This window comes from Zonotrichia leucophrys, chromosome 12 (assembly GCF_028769735.1).
Source record: "Zonotrichia leucophrys gambelii isolate GWCS_2022_RI chromosome 12, RI_Zleu_2.0, whole genome shotgun sequence".
Lineage (NCBI taxonomy): Eukaryota > Metazoa > Chordata > Aves > Passeriformes > Passerellidae > Zonotrichia > Zonotrichia leucophrys.
Genome location: NC_088182.1, coordinates 6,443,974 through 6,469,099, shown reverse-complemented (window position 1 = coordinate 6,469,099; position 25,126 = coordinate 6,443,974). Strand labels below are relative to the sequence as shown.

Sequence of the window (25,126 nt, the reverse complement as noted above, 5' to 3'; positions counted from 1 at the left end):
AGGCAGTTTCCCTTTGATGGTTGCTCCTCAATGCTACAAGATATGTGAAACAGCCAACTCTTCTCCTTCCGTCTAATCTGTGTGGTCAGAAAGTGAAAGATTTCATTCCCTTCAAACAGCTGTTCACCCTCTCCTTCCTCTCTCATTCATCTGCTGATGCTGGTAACAAGGATACACTCTGGGCTGCCTTTCTCTTTGTTTTGGAAACTCTCATAGAGGCTTCTCTTTAAAAGACATTTTCAGCAGTTGTGTCAAAGCTGGATTTTTAGGTTTTTGAAGCCTTTCACATTTGTTTGGAGGGACTGAATCTTGCAAGTTCTTGGTGTATACCTAATTTTCAAACTTATCTGTGGCAAGCCTACTCTTTTTGGTCCTCGTTAAAAGGATTTAAATACACTCATCTACTGTAGTCCTTTAAGCTTCTGCTTCCTCCCTGGAGTTCTCTTCTTACCCCATGTAGTTTGCTGCTGCCATCAAGGTCTGAATCACTGGGTTGTTCAGGAGTTGGTTCCTCTGACCACAGGAGGCTGGGAAGTGCTCCCTGCCATTCCCAGCAATACCAGCACAGCACTGCTATCACTGCTGTCACAACTTGCCCTCTGTGGGCCCGTATCCTGGTCCCCATTTTAGGGCCAGTGGCTGAGGGAGATGTGACACGATGTGCCAGGATGCTGCAGAGCCATCAGTGCCATCCCACTCCCCTGAACACTGCGATGTGCACACTGAGGTAAATAATTCGAGGTTACCCAGGGCAATAATACCCAAACATCCTTCATTTTGGTCCTGGGTCAAACTGTGCAACTCAAACATCTTCCCAGCCAGTGCATTGCAGCAGGAGCTGTGTTCTGTGGGAGCCATCCATGCTCTGCACACAGGTGCAAGGTGGGGCACAGTGGAAATGCAGTGTAGCCTTGTCCTTGCAGATACCATCCCTGCTCTTTGCCTGGTGGGGAATCACCATTTGGGAACAGAAGGTGAAGGAGGGAACACAAACAAGCCTGTTCCACTGCTCGACTCATGCAGGGAAACTGGCCTTCAGCTTGCCTTCAGAAACAGCTTTGACCCTGGAAAACAGATACATGAGTAGGAACTAGGGACTGGGTGGGAAGAACAGCAAAGCCCACGTAGACACTGCAAACGTGTGGGATTTTCATCTTCAGGTCAGCACGGATGGACATAATGATCCCTTGAGGCTCTCCACTTGAAACTGCTGGTTCCAGCTTGCCCCTCCCCTGCTCCCAGCATTGCTGCTGACTGTTCACACACTGCTCCTTTTCCTTACACCTCTTATCTGCCACATGGAAAGTGCTCAGGGTAGCCCAGCTTCTGTGTCTCACTGCAGCCTGGCAGTTCCTTTGGCCTAATAAGCAGTTGTAGATCCCATCTCCCTTTTTACTACAGGTAAACCTGGGAGAGGTCCAAAAGTAGCTAAGAAACACTCAATTTTGAATCTTCCCATTTTTGTGCAAATTAAGCCACATAAAGCTAAACATTATATTAGTTTATCTTTTGTATACATTCTGCATGACTTTTGATATTATGTACTTATGCATCTATGCTATGTTTCAGGTGCCTTTGCCAAAACATTAACAGTAATACTAGGAGGACTAACTAGAGCAGATGTTCTGTAATCCCACACCAAAAGGCAACCTGGGAATGTTGGAAATTATACAGGTACAAAAAGCTTTATCCCTCGAGCCATTACTTTTGTTATATAAACAAATTATCATAACAGCTCTGTGAGGTGTCACCATCACCTTATGAAAAGAAGACTGAGATGATTGATTTGGCAAAGAACATTGGGTCATGGAGCTCTGACCTCATGGTAGTTCCACCCTCCCTCTCCATCTTGTATGCAGTCTAAGTGTATAATGTAATATTTCAGTGCAGGGATCATTAAACTGTAAAACTCTATTTTAGGAGGGTTGTTTTCATTCTTTTCCCAAATAGTAGATTTTCTCCAGAGATAACAAAATACAAACATCCAGTAGAGCAGGGAAAAAGCTAAGCAACATTACAGATATCAAGTTCTTTTTCCCTACACTGTTTGATTTCCCTTGGGGTGTAACGAGGTACCCAGCTAAAAGCAAAGACGTCTCCCTGGGGGAAGTCTTTACTGTGTTGTTGCATTTGTATTGTGGTAGGAAGTCTCTACTGGTTGTAAAACTGTCAAAAAAATTGTCAATGGCCAAAAAGCTGGGAATGTTTTAGGCCTAATCCAGTGCCTGTCAAAACTCATCATCAAAACTTCCACTGGCTTAGAGAAGTGCAGAATGAATCTCTGTCATTTCCAGGAGCTATTTTATAGCATCACATCTTGCTCATTAATATCCACCTGACAAGCATATATAACATCCACTATTTCTTTACCAAGATGCAACAGCTTGAAAAACCCATTTTGTTTTTAACTTACAAAAATGTCTGTGCTTGCTTAGTTGCAGTACCAAAACTGGGATGTTTTAAAATTCTTCTCAGATAGCTGAGGGTTCCCAGAACAGATGGGCACAGGGAGAGAGAAGATAATCTAATGGCAGCCCATCACTTTGTAGCACTGCTGGTACCACATCATTACCACAGCCAGAATGTGCAACAGACCACAGCCATTGACCCCAGCTTGCAGGATATGTTGAGGAAACAGCTTTCTTCTTATAGGTGCTCCTATACCCTTGCACCCAGTTTCCTCCTCTCCTCTGAAAGCAGCAATGATAAGAAAGAGATCAGAAATGCTTAGTGTGGAAGATTCAGCTTATAAACACAGCATAAAAATCCAAAAAGGGATTTGGTCTCTCCCCAACTACGCTGTGTTTGCCCTGGATGAAGCAGTGGTGAACAAATTCTATTTTCAGCTGCACACCCTGCGCTGTTTCTCACGATGGCTGTCGCTGCCTGGGCAGCTGGGCACACCTAACACAGGATCCCTCACTCTGGTTTGTGCCTGAGCTACTGCTTTGTTGTCAGATACCTGCAGCCTTGGCTTTGCTGCTTAACTTCAGTCAGCTCTGCTTTTGCAACCAAAATAGGAGACTTAACACTAAGAATTCAGTTTCTTAGAAGATGGAGTTTAGGTGAGATGTTAAAAAGCAGGCACAAAAGTAGCAGGACTCAGGGAGAGCAAACTTTGGGTGATCTGCAAAGCTGAAACAAAATTGTCTTTTTCTTCCCAGCTGTTTCCAACAGCCACCTCTGCTCTATGCCTTCATGCTTTCTCACTCACAAAATACTTTTTTTTTTTTTTGATGGCAAAGGTTGTCTAGGAGCAAACCTGGAATCCATCCTTTCCCCTCACAGGTGCGAGGAGAGCTACAAGAATGATGTGAATTGGCTGCAGCCTTCTTAAGCACATTCATGTCATGCCACTCTGGCTGGGATGCTGGAGAGAGAATTAATGGAGTGTAAATCCCTGTTTGGAAATCTCCAGCTTCTCCCTGTAACTCCTTCATTCCCTTTGCAAACCACAGGAAGAGGGGATCTCCCAGAGAACCACAGCTGCACATTTTGGGTCTTGATTAAAAGTAGGGGAGAATTCACACAACCAGAGCTGCCTGTCTAAGGGGTTCAGAGTGAACTGGGATACTTCCAAGAGAATCTGTAGTCCTGAGACTAAACCCTGCGAGCAACAATCCTCTTTTAAAGTTATTGTATGGCTTGGCTACAGAGATAAGGCACCAGATGGCTTGGGAAGAATTTTTAGGAGACAGTCTGTTGGTATGCCTGGAAGGATCTTGAGAGTTTACGTTTACAATAGACCATTTCTTTGGAGGCGAATGTTTGTCAGGAACATCAGTTTTAATTACCTAAAATGTAGGCTGTTTCCAAATGCAGACAATGTTAAGAGCAGTAGGTTTTTTTCCTGAAGAGAGGACAGCCAACAGAAATCCCTTCCTTTATAGGTGGCAAATTGACTTGTGAGACTACTGTTGTGCAGTTTTCATCCCAAATGCTATCCTGCAGCACTTTCTTTCACTGATGAATTATTCATAGCACAAGTAGGTGTTACTTTTAATCTGTTTTCAGCCAATGAATTAAGGAGCTAATTTTGTCACCTCTAAGCACACAAGAGCAGCCCTCAAAATTCCCAAAACTTTTCAACTGAGCCTTTTGTATGTCTTTTGCATGCAAGGAGGGATAAACTGGGACAGGAGCCATAAGGATGCCAGTAGGAATAAACAGCCTGTCAGTAATCTCTATGTTGCTTTAATACATGCAACTTGCTTCTAAATCCAGGTGTGATCATTTGGCAGTAAGGATTATAGCACTATTACCCATAATATCTGAATTCAATGACACCACAAATTGAGCTCCCATATACCCAGTGTGAAGACATGACATTTCTTTCCCAGCCAGAAGTATTACCAAAAATTATCTAAAGGATTTGGACCTTCCTGAGAACTGTGGCCCTGCTGGAGCTCCTCATCACCTGCAGGTGCATGGCAGACCTGAGGAGATGTGCATGTGGGCAGCACACCTTGTATGTCTGGAGGTGTGGCAGCTCTGCTAAGGGGGTAATTTCCTACCCTACACATGGATGCTGAGATATACATGTCGTGTTTTTCAGACCTTTCAACTTTCTTATATGCATTGCAACATAAATAACATTAACAAATGCTGGTGATGGGAATCAGGCTCATGTTTGTAAGCCAGCTGTTTCCATGTTGTCTCCCCATATTTTATCATCTTAATTCTTAAATATCCCTAACCTTTCCATTCAGAATTTTTAAAAGGATAAAGCACGATTTGGAAATGACTGTAACACAAGGATATTTGTTGACTTAACTGACATTGTTTTGACACGTCAGGGCCTCCCAGGGGACCAAGACCCCATTGTCTAATGGCAGAGCAAACACAGGGCTGAAAATGGGGCCAGTATCGGCATTCCCCTGCCTTATCACACTCAGTTAATGCGTTACTCCACACCAGCCAGCCAGCTAAGAATAGCATTTGTTGAAGGGAGGAGAAATCTCATACACACCAGCAGCATTCTTTCTCTCTGCTGTTTTCATAGGAGGTTCCAGCACATGGTTCTTTGTAGCACAAAGCCCATAGTCAAAACAGAGAATTGTCAAAATCTGAGCCATTTCATCTACCAACAAATTTTGTGTTCCTTCTACAGCAGGACAGAGATGCTCGCCCATGGCTGAGACTCCTAGACCTCTCATAGCTTGTGAAACACAAGGAGAGCCAAAAGAGCAACTTCCCCCAAACACAAGTAGAAGTGGGCACATTAAAGCAGACACATTATCCTGTTTGATTCTGTGCATCAGTTAACTCCTCTGAACAGTGAGACTAGAACTTTGCAGCCCTGGTTATACATATACAAAACCATGTGGTTTAAGGCAGCAGTATCTAATTGCATTAATTTTTTTTGAATACCATTATGTATAGAAAACAGGCCTCTGGGCCAGGAGCTGGCACTTTTCAGAAGCTGACATGCTTCTGCTGAAAGCATTGTGAGGGATCCATTGTCACCACCTCTGCAGCATCATTAACAGCGGTGACCAAGAACATCCCCGTGGCCCTTCCCTCTTGCACTCCTCCCTAAGTCACTCTCCTGCAATCCACTGCACAGCACAAGGAAAAGAGGAGTTTCTGCACTGCTTAAACACACAAGAACTACTGACCTGATCCTCTGAGCCAACTCACACTCTCTCCAGGGCACATCAATGGTGAGTGCTCAGTGGTGACGGGGCAGGAACAAGGAAAGCTTGCAGGGCCTTGCCTGAGCACCAGTCCATCTTCCAGGGATCTGCAGTTGGGTGACCCATGCCAGAAGTGATGTCCTTGTGCTCCTCTGCTGAGCTGCTCCAGGAGGAGAGGGACACAAGTCCTGCCAGGGGACACACAAACATCAATGTAACTCCCACCCTTGTGCAAATGCAGTGCTGGTGTTCAAAAGCCCAGCCTTGCACTGCTCTGTAGTCTGATGTCGATACCGCACACGATGGTTTAGTTTCCACTTCCACCACCCAGACAGACATGGCTGTGGAAATCCCAAATTAACAATTCCAATTAGGAATACTCACCATAGTCTCAATGATTTGTGTGTGTGACTGCCATTGGCTGTGACATCTCTCAGGGTGTGGAAATATAGTTACAGCTGTCAGGTGCAGAAGTTCCCTTTTCTGCCCCACTCCATAAGATTTTTCTCATGCTCCAGCCCTCTTGTTGTGTCATTCCCTCAGGCCATGTGTCATCTGTCCTGGTCACCGTGGAATTTGGTTCTTGTGCCTAGAACAGCTTTTGTGTTACTGGCAGCTCTTCTTTCTGCACCCATTGAAATCTACAAAAATAAGACAATGCATGAGTAGCTTTTAAATCTAATTATTCTTGTGTTTACTTGGCAAAATCTTGGATATTTTGCAACCAATTTATTTGACTCAGCTTCCAGGAGAAGGCTTGAAGCGTGAGATACAGTGACATGGGTGTTTCCTGTAGGCCTAAAATGTGGTACAATGTGGCTTTCTCTATCCAAGCCCTTCAGCAAAAGTGCTTGTAGCTTTCTCCTTGACTTCAGGAAATGTGTGCAGATGCACCTAGGCTCACCCAGCAGCTGGAGGTGTCTGGGGCACCCTCCAAATGTAGGTCCAGCTGCATCTGTCCCTCATGTACAGGCATGAGCCCCTGGCCCTGAGCAGCGTGTGACCAGCACAGCAGTCAGAAAAATTCACACAGAAGATTCTGTAAGCACATTTGCTGGTTTAAACTTTGCCCCAGAGACTGGAGACTCCTGCAACTGTGAGAAAGAGGGGTCCTTGTCATTTATAGCTGAGGTCAGCGGAGGGCCAGAGCAAGGAAGTTTGTATTGCAGCAATTTGTACCTTATCTTGTTTATAGATGTAAACAGAAGGTTTACACTTCCGTTACTGAACTCTCCTACACCAAAAATGTTGAGTGCAAAGAGAAGGAGAGGGATAGGCAACGTGTGTGCACTCATTTCTTGAACTTATTTCAAAAAGTACAGTTAAAGAGTCTGGTGTTTCTGGAGTTTGGAAATTTGGACCCCCTTGCGGGGTTCAAAAACCCATCTCTGCAGACTGCAGGGGTCATTCCAGGATCCCAATAAGGTCTGGATGTAACTTGTAAGTCTGATGGACCCGAGTCAATACCATTGAAGCCAAGAATTCGTTATGAGCTTTAGGTCACTCCCAATTGCTTCTGAAGTCATTGCCCAGGCTTTTCTCATTTTAGTCACAGTACCAGGGTTTTGTGTCATCTGAAAAGCTCCAAGGCAAGGGACATATGGAGCTTACAAAAGCATTTATTGTGCTAGTTAGCTCCAGTTCCATGCCAAGCAAATTATTCATGCACATTCTGTGGATAGGAGAAACAATTTTCATGTGGTTATATGGATAAAGGGAGAAGAATTTGGGCCACTGACTCAGCCTGTCAGCAATGCTTCCCCCTAAATTCAGCCATGGAGCTGCGAAGCAGATTTCTCACAGCACTGATGGTGGGGCAAGCTCTCTCTTTGGAAAATGTGACCCCTTATTTACATGCCACTTGGAAACCAGTACCATACAAGGGAGACAAATTATTCCTGAAGTATGGCCATTTGGTTATAACCTTTCAGGAGAGTAAGCAATTGAACAAAAGCAGCTTTGAGATAGCATTTCAAGTGAGAATCAACCCGCTTGGCTGGAACAGGAGCAGCAGCAAACTGCCCAGCCTGTTGGAGACATGGCCATGCCATGTGATGCTGCTCTCCTGCATCCTAAAGGAAACCTGACATTCTGCAGGTGTTCTGCTTTTGAGTCTCATGGAAGGACACAGAGTTTGAGGAGACACACTACAAAAGGTTCCTTTTAACAGCTGCTGCTTTTCCATTTCAGCTCTGTGACCAAAGTGCTTTTTGTTTTTTTCTTTTTTGTCTCAGCAGATTTTATTCAATTGCCATTGCAGTGGGCACTGCAGAATGCAGGGTACATTCCTGCTTCAGTTGTCTTTCTGTGTGCTTGGCAGCAATTCTAGATACCCAGAAACACAGACCATCGCTATTTTCTTTAATTTCCACTTTCCTTTTAGAAATATTTCATAAAAGGCCTTCCCACATTGAAAAAAATTAAATAATTATTAATTTTTTAAAAATTAATTAAATTTGCACTATTATTCAAGTTAGTGGAAATAGAAAAGCTAATCAGCTGACTGTTATTTTACAATAAAGTCAAGAGTAGTTAATTTCAATCCTTGTTCCATAATACTTATATAATTCAAACCTGGAGACAAAAACACTAAGGTCATGGATTAGCAGTGGCCTAAAGTTGAAAATAGCCTGAGGAAGTAAGGATGACAAATCATATGTAATGGGTATAGGAATTACTTAGTGTATGATATTTTATCAATATAAGTGGAAGAAATACAAAAGCAAATTCGATTTTTAAGGTGTCCATGAATAAAAAGATATGTAAACCTATAACTATAACTATAACCAGTCTCTATACTTTAAACAGAGTTACAAAAAATTAAACTTGAAATCAAATATAGTAAAACAAATAATTTGGTAATAATTAAAACAGTTGTTGAAATGCAGAGCTAGTTCTCATTAAGTGTTTTATAAGTTTGCTTTCTTTCTGTGATGCACAAAACTAAAACCTGTCATTCAACTGAGGTGTCAAGCCATTCAAAGAACACACTGAGCAGAAGTTCATCCCAAAACACCAGCCACAAACTACATTTTTCTAGATAAAAAAATATGGTTCAAAGGTAAATAATTATGGCAATTCACTTAGATATAGCATGTGAGGTAAATGACATCAAAGCCTTCACATGCATGCCCAAATGAATTAGCAAAATCTGTAATAAAAGCTCTGGTTGGGCCCATACTCACCAGTGTTGGCATTTCACAAGATGCCTGCAAGGTTTCATTATGATTACCTTTTGCAAGCATTGCAGCTGGTACAATAATAATTGCTGTGCCAAAGAGAATTGTGAAAGCGCAAAGCACAGGAAAACTAGAAAAGGAATTTTGTGACAAGAATGCCATGCAATTTTTCACATACCAGCAGAGAAAATGAGATTTCTAAACAGTGGTGAACACTTGCTTGCCAGTATAACAGCCCCTGCCTGCACAGAAACCATCCCTCAGAGCCTATGGGATGCTCACAACAAGCAGCAGCTGAACACGCCCAAGGAGAATGGTGGTAATTAATTAATTATTTAGTGCTTCTGTGCTGAAAGAAATTATACCTGTACATGTTACTAGTGGGTAAAAACCTCACACATCCACAAAAATGCATAAAGAGTAGCTATGTTATTGATCAGAATAACTTCTAGCCATTTTGGCTAGGACACCTCCTTAAGAGGAACATCTTTACCCAGTGATTGGGTCTCACTGGGAGAAATTCACTGCATTGATTTGGCACTGCCTGATTTTTTGGTAGCGGGGAGAGGGCCACAGGGGTAGGTTCTGTGAGAAGCTGCTGGAAGCTTCCACCATGTCCAACAGAGGCAATCTCTGATGGCTCTGAAGATGGACATGCTGGTGGCCCCTTAGAGAGGTTGGTAATGCCTCTGTAATGACATTTAAGAAGAAAATCAAAACATTGTTTTTTCCAGGAGCGGTGAAGCCCCACTGCCAGGGCCATCCCTGGCATGGAGCACAGCAATGCACTGCCAAGGCCAAACCCATCTTACAGTGAGCTCTGCCTGCCTGGCTGCCCCTGCAAGCCATGGTGAGGAGCAAGGTTAAACAAACTGCACCTTGGAATTCATGGAGCCCGCAGGGGTGTGGAGATCCACTCACAGCCCACGGGCAAATTGCTCACGCCACAGTGGGTGGATGCCAGAGAAATCTGTGATCCAGTGTGAGACCTGAATAGACAGAAGGCCCTGCTGCCAGAGATAGAGAGAGGGTCCTTGCTTCCAAACCAGAGCAGCCTACCTTTCAAGGACTGCACCCCAGGGACGAGTGACCCACACCAGAGCAGCTTTGGGAAGGCTGTTTGCCCGTGGGAGGGACTCACAACATAGCAGAGAAAAAAAAATCCTCTCCTTGAATGAAGAGAAAAAGATATTGAGTGACAAACTGACCAAAACTCCCATGCCCTGTCTTCCTGCCCTGTTGCTGGGAAGGAGGGAGGGGCTGGAGGGAAAAAAAGGTGGTTTAAGGACTTATTTCACTTCTCATTATCCTCCTCTGACTCTGTTAATAATAAATTTACTGTATACCTTTCAATTTAAACCTGTTTTTCTCCTAGAGTGTTTTTTCTCCCAGTCCTCATCTCGACCCTTCATTTATTTTTTTTTCCCCCTCTCCTCTGCCCAACTAGCAGAAGGAGGTAAGGGAAGGACTCTCGTGAGTGCCTGGCGTTTGGCCAGTGTCAAACCATGACATTCACCTTGGCCTCAATTCACAGCTCAGTCAGAAAGTTTACAGAGGCCTCTTGGGTGTTTGTAACATTCTGCTAAGTAATAGCACAAATAAAACCACTGTCTTGGGATAATGCACCTTCTTTTATACAAACATTTCATTTCAAAGTCTTAAATAGGCAATAAAACAATATTTAGTCTTGTAAGTCTTCTTTGGTTAGGTTCATAATGTACCTGCCTTCCAATTACATTCCCTGCAGTCAGAACACCTAGAAAACTCTATTTATTAGCAATCCATCCCAAAATAAATGTACCACTTGAGTCAAAGATAATCTATTCTGAAGGAGACTACTAAGACAGCTCCTAAGATAAAGGAGGGTAAGGAGCTCTTGAATATTAACAGAAAAGAAATTAAAAAAAAGTGTTTCACATTTCAGAAGTAAATTTTTTTCACACCCTCATTCTTGTTTTCATCATTCAGACATAGGCTGTGACCTCCACTGAGGTCCTCACTGAAGTAAATATCCACTGACACCCTTAGTGGAGCCTTTGGATATCTACATCTGGAAGCTTATGAGACCTCACATCCTTTGCCCATACACACAACACAGCACATCCCAGGTTTTTTCAGTATTTTACCTGCTCTTCAAGGGCCCCATACAGAAGCAAAATGGTTGTTACATGCATGTAGTTCCTTATGAGCCACATAATCCTGTTCAGTGTTTTAGCTGTGTCACACCTGAATTGGTGGCTCTGTGCAGTGCCTTGTCCAGTGGTGGCAGATAATAATGCCTTTGGTGTGCAACACCCAGCTGAGGCAAGCTTGGAAAGTGTTAACTCTGAGGCAGGATAATATCTTATTTGGTTGACGTTAAAAGTAAACCAATACAGGATTTACAGCAATTTAAGGCTTAAGATGAGATTAGATGCCTGTCATCTCCAAACACCTCTCAATCTGCATAAAATAATCCTCCATGAAGTGGATTTTTGGGTTTTGGTGCAAGTTTTTTTGGGAAAATGGGCCCATGTGTTATTGTTCTGTAGAGTGGAGCGAGGTGAAGCATAAACTCAGCTGAAAACTTATCCAGGGCTTCTGGCAAGTGTGGCCAGAAGCGTGTGATTTGTGCTGCTTACCAGATCTCTGCAAATCATGAATCCCAGATGATGATTTACAGGAGGATCTCTTTAAAAGGATGCAGGAAGTTAGAATTGTCATCAGCTAATGAAAAGGGCAGAGAAATTAAAATGGAGCCAAAGGGAGGGGAAGATGTACTCATTTTCCTGAGAACTACTGCATTAGAGTCACCTGCTTACAGGGTTAACTTTCTTCCTCTCTATTTCAAATAAGGGGAGTCAACCTGACCTTTACTTTCAGATCTGAGAGAAGCCTTGAAAATGAGAACAGTGAGGCTCTCCAAATGCAAACACTGGCTGCAGCAGACCTATTTATAAATAGTTTAGAAGAACACCATGAACTACAGGAGGGGAATTTCCCCCCACAAGTTTGCTGCCTCACTGAACACAGCGACAAGCTTGAATTTGCTCTCTTACATACCAGGAGGCCTGCAGCAGAAAATGAAGTTAAATCCACAAACACAGGACCCAAAGCACTCAAGGGGCACCAGCTCCAGTTTTGCTGCAGTGTATGAAGCAGTGTATGTATTCTGCAGAGAATGCCCCTGCTCCAACAAGCTCAGGTTTTAGTTCATGGTCCTGCTTCATTGGACAGACTCTGGGCAGAGCTACTAAAGGGGAAAAATCCCAAACCAGCTCAAGTGGCTCAGCAGACATGTACCTCTGAGAAGGGAGGAGTTTGGTACTGCCACCCAGGCTGCATTCATCATTCTCTCCTATCTCTCTCCAACCTAAAAAGTTTTTTTTTTCTTTAAACAAAGAATAAACTACAAACCATTCAACTGCAATAGTAAGTAATATAAAAAATTAATGAAGTGAGAAACTAACCCAAAATAGCAGCACCCCAGCCCTCATATGTTCTCTTAAGAATTCAGATTTATCATAGTCTCCAACTTGCTACACAATTCCCAGTCACATCTCCTGCTACACATTTCTGCTACTTTCAGTTTTGAACCTTAGCCCTACAAGGAATTATCTGAACAGAAGGTTAACCTTTGTTTTAAAGGATGTCATAAGTAAAAACAAACTCTGGCCTTGCAAAAGTTCCCTGTTTGTATGTTTTGCTCCAGTTACTCAGAAAAATAGATTAAATTTCCCTTTCTGAGAAGTGTTATCTAACTGCAAACCAGTGGTAATGTCACTGGGCAGATGATATAGTCACTAAAGTGCACTTACTTGGTCAGCAGAGATGGCTTTGATGCTTGAAAGACATTGCAAAAGGAGCATTTAATCTCTTTTCTGTCTGCCCTCCCACACAAACACTGAGGATCAAGGCAGTTTTCTGGGGCCTGACAGAGTAGATGGCAGAGAGAGCTGGCTGGTGAAATTCTGCATGATTTCAGAATAATACCTGGAATTATTGCCATATTTTGGTGTCTCCTTTCTGCAGACATCCCAGGCTCTCTCTCACCCCTCTATGAACCACATCAGAGGCCACTGGAGCATACCAGGACTGGGAACAAAAGTCAATTAAGGGTGAGTTGCAGGGAAGAGGAATGCACACCTTTGACACCTCTCTATTAACAAAGGTTAACACGCTGTCCCCTCTTTTGCAGGTTACTCCAAAAGTGTGGTGAATTTTACCAACCCAGACATTTCCAGCTACCTGTATGTATCCTCTCTTTCCCATCTCATTTCCCCTGAAGCCTCTATAACAATCTTCATGGGTGATTTCTGGGGTCAGGGTGATATCTTTCTATTTGTATTTCATAGCTCTCAGTAGAATTGTTTTCCATGGACTCATCTAGTTACTCCTGAACTCACAAGGTTTACAGACAGTCAGCTGTAGAAAAGACTGAAAATGAGATTTTTTTTTTTTTTGCTATGGATAGTAGTCACAGACATACTCCTCTCTCCAACCAGCTGTATGAAACAACCCTCTCCATTCCATAGAAAATGATCTTGGATGTGGGTTAGCTTGAAGGGTCATTGAGCAAGTTGCTGGCTCCATCAATGGCAGGCTTGCTCTTCCAGGATTGCTAAGGCCATAAATAAAGTTACTTTAATTTCTCATAGGTCCACTCTTGGATTCAAGGAAAATAAGAAAAAAATAAAGACAAGAGGTGAGCTCACTCTGTTGGCCAGGCATGTAAGTCCACATCTTAGACAATCTGCTGATGAAGAGTCAGAGTTCCCAGAAGTTCAAGGATGTCTCAGGGCCTCTGAAAATCAGCTCCAACAGGGCCCAGTAACACCTGGAATGGTGAGGAAAGGAACCCTGACACTTTTTGTGCCTGCATCAAAGTCCCTGACAGAACTGGCAAAGCACTGAATTTATTTGCTTTAGATTGAGCTGATTTGAGCAACAGCTGGAAAGGTGAGTGTCTTTAATTAAGTGGACAATAATTTATGACTTGCGTTGGATGCCTCACAGTGAAAAATAAACTGTTTATTAATAATGGTTTTAAATCTCAGTTCCTGTTTTAAGCAAAATAAATTTAAGTAAGCAGTCCCAGCTGAGCTTCTGGTAGGAGGGAGTTTACTGGGAAAATTAAGTTAAAAAAAGAAAAAAGCTACTCAGAATTTACTAGTGTTCATTCACCATCCTTAAATTTTGTGGGGAATGTAGTGCAATGTAGCACTCACACTTTTCACAAAGTTTTCCAAAGCCACTGGCAACAGGTGTAATTCTCCCTTGGATGAGAATTTGGAATCTCAGAACCTCTCATTTCTTATTTTCTTAGTACTGTAAATGTATTTTGTACACACACATATTGCATACACACACTATGTATATTTATACATATACGCTTCTATAGATAAATTGTTCCTGATGCAAAGCAGTTTGAGAGTTTCCCTCCCTAAATAAAGTGTCTAGTTCAAGCTGACAGGCTCTCCAGAATGCAGCATGTGAGATGGAAAAGACAGCAGCTAAACACTGGTTTTGTTTTTGGGAAAGGATTAGTTTCCTGTATACATCAAATTCCTTCTGCAACCACGGGTAGATGAGTTAGTACCAGACACTCAGAGGGATTTAGGTTAGCAAAGATGTAAATAGAAAACTTACAGAATTTCTTTCATACCTGATGCTCAGGGGAGCTGGACATCTCAAGGGAATTTTGAGAATTGCTCTTTCTACCTAATTTGCTTCAACAGATGGAGTTTTCTGTGTCTTGGCTCTTCCTATGCAGAAAATGTCAAAACAAGTGATTTCCTTCCTCACCAAGAAGGATCAGGAGAGTGAGGCACTCCAGCAAACAAGTCATTGAAAAAGGAGAGAGATGAAGGAATATGAAAGGTTTAATGTATTGCTGCTCACCTTTATCAGGCTTGAATGACCTATGAAATATTTATCATCAGAACCACTGTCCTCACATGGGTGATGCTACCCAGAGCCTAGACAGCATCACTGCTCTCCTTTTCCACTGAGCAGGAGATGCTGCTGCAGATTTGGAGGAGAGCAAAGCTTCACACATGAAAGCAGGGCTCAGCTCCAACACCTTTCCTCAGCAGTGACAGGGTGTGCAGTTGGTCATGAGGGTCTACTAAACACACAGAGCTGAAAACCAGCCCCCACCACACAACAGACCTGAGACCTGTCAGGAACTCACTGTTCTGTCTGCATTCATCACAGGACCACTATGGTCCAAATGTAAATGTCCCAGGCAGAGTTCTGGGATTGTGGAGTCATTCCACCACATTATATACATCTGGCACATTTATATTCTTATTTTCTACAAACTGTGGTCCCACACAGAGATGTTCTCATGTTCTCTGATGCAATAAAGCTTCCTGTGCTCCCTGCCCTCAGGTTCAGTTTCCCATCCATGCTCAAGAATTATTACTAAAGTAAGCACTGGAAATGCACCTCTCAGCACACTTGCACAATATTTAATGGAAAGAAACCACCTTTGAGTATTTAAAACAAAAGCCCAAAGGTTGACACGCATCTCTGACAGTGAAATTAGGAAGGAGTTTCACAAGAAGCCAGTCTGTGAGCAACAGAAGCTGCAAAGCCTTGTTGCCTTTGGCTCCCTGGTTCAGGGCTGGGCTAGTTTCTGGGTAGTAACTCACAAACCCCAAGTCAGAACATCTCCTATAGCAGGAATACTTTTCCTATGAGTAGTCTGAGGGATTTGGAGATTGACTTGAGATTACAGGTTAACTTTTGTTCCTGATTGAGTGCCATGGATTTAATCTCTCCTCAGTGGCTTATCTTGCTATTGCTGACATACCTAGCTGTCTGTCAAATTTGGATAGAACTTAACAACATACTCAGGTGTAGAGACTTACAGTGTGATGTTGGAAATCTCTTTAGGAAGCCAGGCTTCCAAATCCCCCAGCAAAACCAAGTGATTGTAGTTTGACTTGTCTGCTTCAGCTGTGTTAACTCATGGGAAGTTACTGAAGCAAGTTCACGAACCGTCACTGATGCACAGCATGGGAACCCTGCTGATGGTAATTGCTGGGAGGATTGGTTGGAGCATTCAGTGACAGCCATTTATGGGACTAATAAACACAGAGCTTAGTGTTCCTATGGGAAACACCAGCAGCTTTTGAATCAAGGCAAATGAAGATGGAAGATCTTTCCCTGTGGATGTAGTATCTGCAAAGGAGCAGCTGAATTTTGTTTCATCAGAGCTGTAACATCTTTCTGAGTAACATTTCCAAATGAAGGACTACTGAGAAACTCAGACATTGTCCATTTTCTCCCTAGGATATATCCTGCTAGGGCTTTGTACAGGTCATTATTACATTATCTGCTGAGCCATAAGACAACAAGCAAAGCCAGAGAAATGCAGTCCAGTGAAATTTGACAAGAGTAGAGGATGCATGGGTTTGCTACTTAAATAAATAAATGTTTAAATATTTAAACAAAAAAATTGGTTTGGAAGGAAAAGCTCCATGAGAGGGAGAGGTCAGATGAAAGCTGATGTTTTCTGGACCAATAACAGATATAACTACTGATCCAAAAAACTTGAACAGAGGAAGCTCTGCCAGGTTCCATTTGAATGGATAATGAATGGCTGAACTAGTTAAGTGAAAAGAGATGTTATGTGATCCTTATATATAAAGCTCTAAAAGGAGGTAATTGGTTTGCTTTGATCAAGTAAAGAAAGAGATCCCCACCTTGGCTCTTCCCAGCAGAGATGGTTATCTTGGCAAAGCTGAGGAGGAGAAGTGGCCAGGCTTGCTCTGAGTCAGTGTCAGCAGCCTCCTGATGGCTCCCTGTGTGACTTTGCCGTTCAGGAAGGCCATGAGACAGAAGAGAGCAGTAACCTGAGTAGGAGCAATTCCATGTTGCTGCCCAGACAGTGTTATACCCCTGCACCCATGGGGGAAAATCACAGTGTTCCACATGGCAATGGGAGCTCCTATCCACCACATACAGCATGGAGTGTTTCACAGCAGCCCCAGGTATCCTGTGAACATGACAAACAGAACCATTCTGTTTCCTAGGCTTCAGTAGAAAAGCTTCATCTGCTAGCAAAACACTTGAAATTAGGATGCAATTCTGCTCTGAACATTAGCAACCAAATGACCAAAATATGCATTGTTTCCCAATCCTCTCACAGGGAGGGTGATGCCCAGTGCTCTGGGAACTCAGTGTCTTTCCTCCCTTCATGTTCTCACCAGCAGAACCTCTCACCTACCTCAGCTGTATTTTTACCTCCCACACCCCTTTGACTCCAGCTGTTTACCAAACTCCAGCCACTTTATTGGGCAGAAATGGAAGAATAAGTGATTGTGAGAATATCTTGAGGGAGTGCAATCAGTGACTGAATCCAAATACAGTTATTCAGCTATTGTTCATTCAGCACCATGCCCGAGAGAAAATGAAATTCTGACCTTTGGCTATTTTGTAATATAAAAACTGCTGATAATATAAAGACAAACATTTTCTTGTGTACTTGTGGGAGACATGTGCTGAAATCAAAGGAAAATTTCCCACTATTTGAGAGTTAAGTGTGTCAGAGCAACTGAACATTTCAGAGCTCCTTGCAGGTGTCCAGCACATCAGCATTAAAAGGTTTGCTCCCATTTCATGGAATGCTTGTCAAAAATCAGGCATTTTTGGCTAACAAATTCTAAAAGCTGCATAAACCTGCCAGGTTCTTGAACCAAACGCTTCTCAAGTCTTTGTTCCTTTGCAACAATATGTGCTCTATTAAATAGTATAAGGCTCAAAATCACAGTATATTTTTAAAAATTATATAAAATGTTTCACGTGTCAAATTAAAAGTTACACAGAAAACTTCATGTGGACCATCTGCGTTTGACTGCTCAGATAATATTAATTTCTGGAGTTCTGGGTCACAAAATTCTACTCATTTTAAAAGCTAGCTAAAAGATCACTTGGATTTTTTCCTGTTGGCTTGAATCTTGTGTATCTTGTACAACTTCCTGGCTGTGTAGATGACATGTTGCAGCAGTAAGCTGCAGAACACTTAAGAATAAAATTGAGCAGTATTTGAACACTGGGACAGTTTTCAAAGGGCATTGCAAATACACTCAATCCATCATTTGTTTTGCATTACTCTAAACCACATATATTCCCTGGGAAATGTAAGTAAATTTTGATGGGGAGAGGAATGGAAGAGGGCAAGAAGGGAAAGCAAGAAAATGTAAATACTTGAAGTGGAAATTAATATTGAAGAAATAGTTATTTGTGCTAAATAACTATTCCCAGGCTGAATATTAAACATTTTCTATTCTAAACAGTTTTTATTAAATATAAACCAAACTATCTGTGTAACATAAGCATAGTTGAGAAACAGGAGTTTATTTCAAGTAAATATATATTTTTCAATTAAAATAATCACTCAACCAATTTTACAATTTATTCTAATCTCTGCATGACTGCTGAGATTTTGTGTATATACCAAGCCTTTGGGTACACACTGGAGCATCAGAGGGTGAGGACTGTCCCAGTGCCCAGGGCTGTTCCTAGAAATTCTTGAGTTGCCTTCTGAAGTCCTGCACAGGCTTTTTATCTTACTGATTTTGGGACAGGAAACTGGAGCATTCCGTTCACCTGTCTTGGCCTGACAGACCTCCCTGCCCCCTTTTTGCTTCCCATTCCCCAGTTCACACACACTGTAGTTTATTTTGTGCAGCTGCCTTCTTCCTTCCCCTGCTGGGAAAGCTTTTAAGGTTTTGTCCGGCCCTAAAATGAAATCTAATAGAAGAAGTAGGAACTTTGGAAAATTACCTGGACAAGAGGGCAAGCACGGCTGTTCTTCCTGTTGTCCTCCCTACTGCTGGAAATCTTGGTGTCAATGTTGTGTCTGAGACATCATTCAAAAGCCATTCGTGAGCCACCAGCCATGGGCTTGTGCAGTTCTTTCTGATCCCATTTGTGCTTTGGCTTCCTCAGCTTCCAGCAGCAGCAAGCTCCATGAACAAATTGTGCTTTACCTGGACAAGAGCACAACAAACCAACAATGCCCACACAGATGGCCTTTTGGCTTTCCTCCCTGCTCTCCTCATCCCCTCCCCAGCTGCAGACAGCCATGGAAGGGATGCAAAGCAGCCTGTGAGGCACAGGCACCTGTGCTGGCCTGCTCACAGCTCCTCCTCTTGTACTCCAAACATAAATCAGAGCATGGAGAAGGAAGGTTTCCAGTTCCATGCTGTGCAGTGGAACCACTGCAGTTACAGTGCTTACCCCAATGCCAGCTCTGAGTCTCCCTCAATCTCAACCCTTCCCACAGTGTTTTCTGTAACAATTTCTATTTTCCTGTCCTTCTTCTGGGACAGAGAAGGGTAAAAGAAAGACACACAACATTCTCGGGCAGGGAAGAAACTCTCCCTGGTGTGCTTTCAGAGCAGGCTGGTTCTATTTGGAACTATGGTTGTGTTCAAGCCTCATTGTGCCTCTCCATACCCATAAACTCCTCACATCCCCATTAGTCCTTCAAGGTGGATGGGGAGCTGAGATAAGCTCACCCAGGCTTTTGAGATGGTGATCAGAGGCAGGAGGGTATTTCACAAAGCTGTTGCTAGTGAAGGTCCAAGGTTTCATTCCTTAGTCCTTCTCCAAAATGTAACACATTCAACTCACTTGTCCTGCAAAGCATCCCGTGGACCTAATGATGTTATACAAACACAGTGTAGCATCAAATTTCTGCAAGACAAAACAGCAATAGGGGATGAAAATCAAGTGCTGGTGAGAAAAGCCTTGCTAGAACGAAGTAATTTCCAGATTGGAGAGCTGAGGGAACATTATCTTCAGAGAAGTGTGTTTCTGAGTTACTTTGATCAAATGAGCTTCAAAGGTGACTGCAGCCCCATAAGTGTTTTCCTAAGCAGTATCCTGTGGGATGGGGAAGGACAGAATTCAAGCAGAAGCTTTCTCCTGTACAAAAGCCTTGCCACTGACATTGTCAAGGGATCTGTTGCACTCCATTGTGTCCATAATCTTCAAATTAAAGCTCCCTAAATCCACAATAGTCTAATAAACCACAAGCCTGTAACAGCCCCTTCAATTTTCCACGTTAATAATCCATGGATTAAGAGTCCCTCTGCTGCTACAATAGCCAGAACTGATCTTCTCTACTGTGTCAATGACCCATGAATTATAGGGCTGTGTCTCAGATGGTTAGATAATACTTCACTCAAGTCTCAGTGATAGATTTTTCTAACAGGGCAGATTCAGGACTCTGTTTTGAAGTAAAAGCACATCGTGGCATTCTCATTTTTGTGAGTGCTCTTCCTATTCCTCTTGACAGTATCCCCACACAAAAGAACAGCCCCCTTTTAATCATATCAATCCATTTGTTTTGCAATAAATGGCCTAGTCACCTTTCATTTACAACTGTACATTTAATATGTCATATGAAAGTTTAATGAGAGGCACAGTTTCCTAACTGGTTAATCAACTGATGCAAAATCCTTCCATTTTCTTGTAATAGGGCTTTACAATAGCCTGGAATATTTTAGACTGATTTGTGGATGGCACCTCTTAACAGACTTGTATCACTTAATAAACCTTTAATACCCATTTGCTATGAAGTACACACAGCATCCCCAGCAGTCAAACCAGAGGGCAAAAGGAGGCAGAGCAGAGTCGCTTTAGAATTGCTGCCCAAACCCATCATCTGTAAAATGTTTATCGACTTTTCCTATCAGGAACGAGCAGGCTTCAGTGACAGTTGCATGATTTCACCTTTGCAAATACCACTGCAGCCAGCAGCCTGGGTTTTGTGTATGGATTGGAGACAGGCACTGGCATGGAAAGCAATGTGATGGGTAGGAGCGGACACGTTGTCTCCATGGCATTTTCACTGGGGGCACAGTCCCTGCTGCACGTTGTCTGCCAGAACAGAATCCCAACTCAATTACTTTTGTCTCCCTTTAATTTTTAAAGCAGAAACCTTCATATTGAACTCAGAGCCACACAACTCATTACACTTTGTTGCAGGGCTGTTAAGCCAAGGAATGCCTGTTAGGTTATCCAGCCATGTCTTCATCAAAGCCTGGCTGTTCCATACCGTATCTTTTACAACATTTGGTTCAGACTCCTATAACTCGGACCATTTAAAACTACACTGTCAGTTCTGCTAGACATGGAAAGAGGCTCTGCACTGCAAGTAATCAGCTACTTTTACCTCTGCGGCAACATCTTAATGTGCGTTGAGCAAGAAGTTTGAGTTTATTCCACCCTTTGCAGGGCAATAAATCATCTACTCTAGAGCAGTAATGCTTTGGGGCAGGTAAAGCTGTGGCCATGGCTCAGGTGCCATGGCGATTTCCAATAACGAAGCATCCATTACTTCCTGAAGAAATGTATTTACTGATTTTCTGCTTTTACAGTCAGTGAAGGTCAGTTTTGTCTATCACCCCTAGAGGCTATGAGAGTTTATTAAATAAGGGTCCCAAGTAAAGACTTGTTAACATCGATTCTGGAGCTTTATTCTACTCTTAAATCTTTCAGTGTCAGAAAGATCAGTGCAGGATCTATAGACAATTAAAATTACAGTCAAAGTCACAGTGAGGCAATCACTGTGGTGGCTGATAGAGAGTGAAGACAAATCTCTTCTGATGCAACAAAGAGAGATTGATAGGAACACAGAACAGTAACATATTATGAAGTTTTACTGTTTGTGTAGCAATTGTGACAAGCATCAAGCCAAAGTGAAGTAAGTTTTGTGCTGCTGGCTACCAGTTGTGATGTGATCCTGCAGCAAAACCCTGCAGTGCCAAAAATAATTGGATTCCCCTTAGCTGGCTGCCTAGTTTACAGCAATCAGAATCTCACCTCTTATTTCACTCTGGCGGAGATTTTAATGGCTTGCTTTATTGTCTTTTAGATGATGATAAAACAAGGGGCTGAATTGCCTATATATATCTTGGGTTGCAGCTCAGATTTGAAAGACTAGATGTACTGCACTAAATGACAAAAATAAAGAAACCTGACCCATTTGCCTCATGGAGAGACACTAAAATTCTGTCATCAATTCATTTCCCTTTGCAAACAGGTGTAAGAACAATAACTGTATTGTCATTAGCCAGCATACAGAATCAATGCTAGGAACAAGTCCATACTAGCTGACCCACATGGAATAGAAAGTGCTGTTTTATCTCCTACAACTGCCAGGACCTGAGCAATGACTCTCCCCCTGACATTGACACAAAGTCAGCATTGTCTTCTGAACCCATCTCAGCCTTTAAGGTATTCTTGCAGTATTTTTCTTGGTTGTCACACTGAGCACAATGTTTATCTTGTTATACTGTGTATACAGAACAATCTATTTTTCTATAAGGAAAATATCAAGTGTCAAGCATCTGAAAGTCCAGAGGACCATGTGCTCAGCCAGGATCCTTGCTCCAGAGATGGGGCAACCAGTGGGACATGGTGCCATGGTGAGCTCCCAGTGCCCAGCACGATGGTCTTCAGACCATCCTGTGACACAAACAGCAACAGCAGCATGTTCATTCACTCATCCAGCCCTCACAGAACAGTAACTGCTGCTGTGAGACCTGTGGCAGCTTTTCAGGTTTGGCAATGCTGTGTTTCCCATTAAATGATTAAACACTAAGCCTTGAGAAGTGAGGACAGGGCAGCACAGGCACTTGTCACACAAACAGCAGTCTGTCACTCCTCTCATGCCAAGACAAACTAGTCCCGGGGTGAATGGGGTCAGGAGAAGCCCCATGGTGAGCTCCCCAGCCAGTCCTTTGGAGATGAGAGCAGGAGGGACATGGAAAGGGCAGCTCCAGATATCCCCAAGCCCACTGCTCTGGCAGGCACTGAGCAGGCTTCAAATGATGTGAACCTGCCCACCCCTCTGTCCCCCCTGCCTCCAGCATATCCCTGTGTGCTCTCAATACACACACAGCTTGTTAGCAGCTCTGCAGGGTTCCCAGGAGCAGTGAATGAACAGAAACTGGGATTGTATCATCATAACAACCAGCTCAGTTTCTTCTCTCCTAAGCCCTCCTCCCCAAGCGCTGGAGGAGTGGCTCCGAAGGAAAGGCCATGAATTTTTTATTTCCCTGACCAGAGGGTGATTTTGCCTGGTTGAACCTATATACATTGTTGCTCGTTACTAGGGCAACAGGTACCTTACAAATGCTGATAATACATAAACTAATACAACTCTGCAGTTTGCTCTTTCTTTTCAGTGCAGCTTAATAACCCGTGTGGATGCTGCGAGCCGCCTCTCTCCCGCTGGGATAAATGAGCACTTCAGGAAGTATTATCTCCCTCCAGCCTGGGCTCCATGGTGCCTGCACAAAGAGGAGGCACTGAACTGGGGAGCAGGGCCACTATCAAAAGGCAGAGTGATTTCAGAAAGCTCCAGGGAGGAGTGGGAACGCCTGTGGAAGCACCACACCAATCTGCTATGGCACTGCTGCCTTCCTGAAACCCAAAAGATCTTTAGTGCTCAGAATCCAAAGGGAGGAAATCCTCTAGGAAACACTCCTTAGTTCCATGTTGTGGCCCCATCAGCAGCACCAAGAGCTAACTGGATTAGGGGCTCTTTGTCAAACTCCACCTCTCTCCCCCTCTCATGCCCTTTGATGCACATGCCCAGTTGTTAGAGAACACTCCGGTTCCCCAGGGCTCTTGTGGAGAGAGCAGGGTTAAAATGCTTCACTGCTCTCCTTAATCCCTCTCACATGATTTAGTCAACACCAGTAGGGGAGAAGGACTGGCAGGTTTGGCTCCCTCCTCTCCAGAAGCTGGGAGGAGGGCTGAATCCAGCACAGAGCTGGGGCTGGATGCTGTGGGAGCTGCACAATCAACACTGAGCACACCAAAGGAACTGCAGGCTCAAGAGCTGCTGCTGCTCTAACCTTAAGGCTTGAATTTTCCACTACTCAGCACCATTTAAAGCTGGAAACGAAAAGGCAAAGAGACATTTAAAATGCACTTTCTGCTCCTGTCCAGAGCTGCTGTAGCATTTGTTCTGTGACAGGGGGTTGATCACTGTGCAGTAACAGAGGGAAAAGCCACCAGGAAACAGAGGCAAGTGCACAGTGCTGTGCTGGGAACACTTCTCCTCAGTGGACCAACACACCAGTGGTCTAGCTGCAGAATTCAATTTTCAAAAGCAACTATTCTGTTAGAGAAACTGAATAAGTGGCCGTATTTCTGGGGACCAGAGATAGCCTGAGATGCAGTAGGCTAACAGGAGCTCAAAAAGAAAAAATGCAACGCATAAACCAAAGCAACTCAAAACATAACAACTGATCCTCACTTCCCCCCTCCTCTTCCTTTCCTGTTTTGGAAGTTTGTTTTGTTTAGTTTTTTAGAAAAAGAATCATAGGGGCATAAATTTCAACTATTTTATGCTTGTTACCAGTCAGCCCCTTTGTCCCCATGATCTAACAATAACATAAATAACTTAAATAATGTATGTTTAACTTCCTTCCAAAAGCAAAACACAGGATGGGTAGTGTAGTCTCTCTCAAAGGGCTTTACAAGCACAAAACTAGGACAGTTTTACAGACCCCATTCTTGTCCTAGATGACTTGCTGCTGCAGGACAAGGGGCTTTTATTGAAATCCCAGCAGAAAAGTAAACATTTGAAATAAAGCTAAACAAGAGTTTAGTTGTTGAGGAAAAGACAGTCATCTGTCAGCATATGGTGAGCAAGCTCTTACGAGTGGGGTGCTGAGCTGGGACTCCAGCATTTGAGTTTAACCTCTGCAGTCTGAATCCCTTCTACCTGATGAGAGGGCTCCCTGCTGGATCAAATTTGAAGTGCTGTTGGCTGCTGGAAGCACTATTCATTTGCCAAATAAACCTAAGGAAAACAAACCTGGGTTCCTACACCAAAATATGCTGCTGGAGAATTCCCCCCAGGAAAACACCGTGAGCTCAGCAGCTCCCCCTGAAAGCTGCCAGCCACAGGTGCCTGTCTGAGCTGGGAGTTTTCTGCCTGCCCATTTCGTTTCCCCAGCCTTGCCTGCACTGCTCCCTAACCCAGCCCAACCTTTCAGGCTACATGTGCAGACACCAGTAAGGGCAAGAGATTGCCCTGTGTTCCCATAGGAAGTACTTCAGACAAGAAAGACATGAAAATGCTGTAACCAAGTCAGGCAAGGAGCACAGGGCAGACCAAGAATGGCATTTTTTCAGCCAAAGAACAAGCTGAGGATAGGTGCATCTAATTGCTTTCTCCAGCTACCTCATGGATGGCTATGATAAAGACAAAGGTCGTGCTTTGAGTAGGGATTGGTCTAAATGACCTGTACATTTTCTATCCAACCTCACTTTTTCTGTGATTCTGTGAAACTG

At 43.3% G+C, this 25,126-nt stretch overlaps 1 long non-coding RNA gene across 1 annotated transcript in view; it reads right to left on the bottom strand.

Annotated features, from left to right (window-relative positions):
- Window positions 1-5,467: 5,467 nt before the first annotated feature.
- Window positions 5,468-25,126, bottom strand: part of LOC135453051 (uncharacterized) — a 43,382-nt gene continuing 23,723 nt past the window's right edge. Inside the window, exons 2-5 of the long non-coding RNA XR_010441761.1 lie at window positions 18,590-18,795; window positions 16,507-16,799; window positions 6,021-6,277; window positions 5,468-5,824 (exon numbers count right to left, since the gene is read on the bottom strand). This is a non-coding gene — a long non-coding RNA (uncharacterized LOC135453051). The remainder of the gene's footprint in view (window positions 5,825-6,020; window positions 6,278-16,506; window positions 16,800-18,589; window positions 18,796-25,126) is intronic.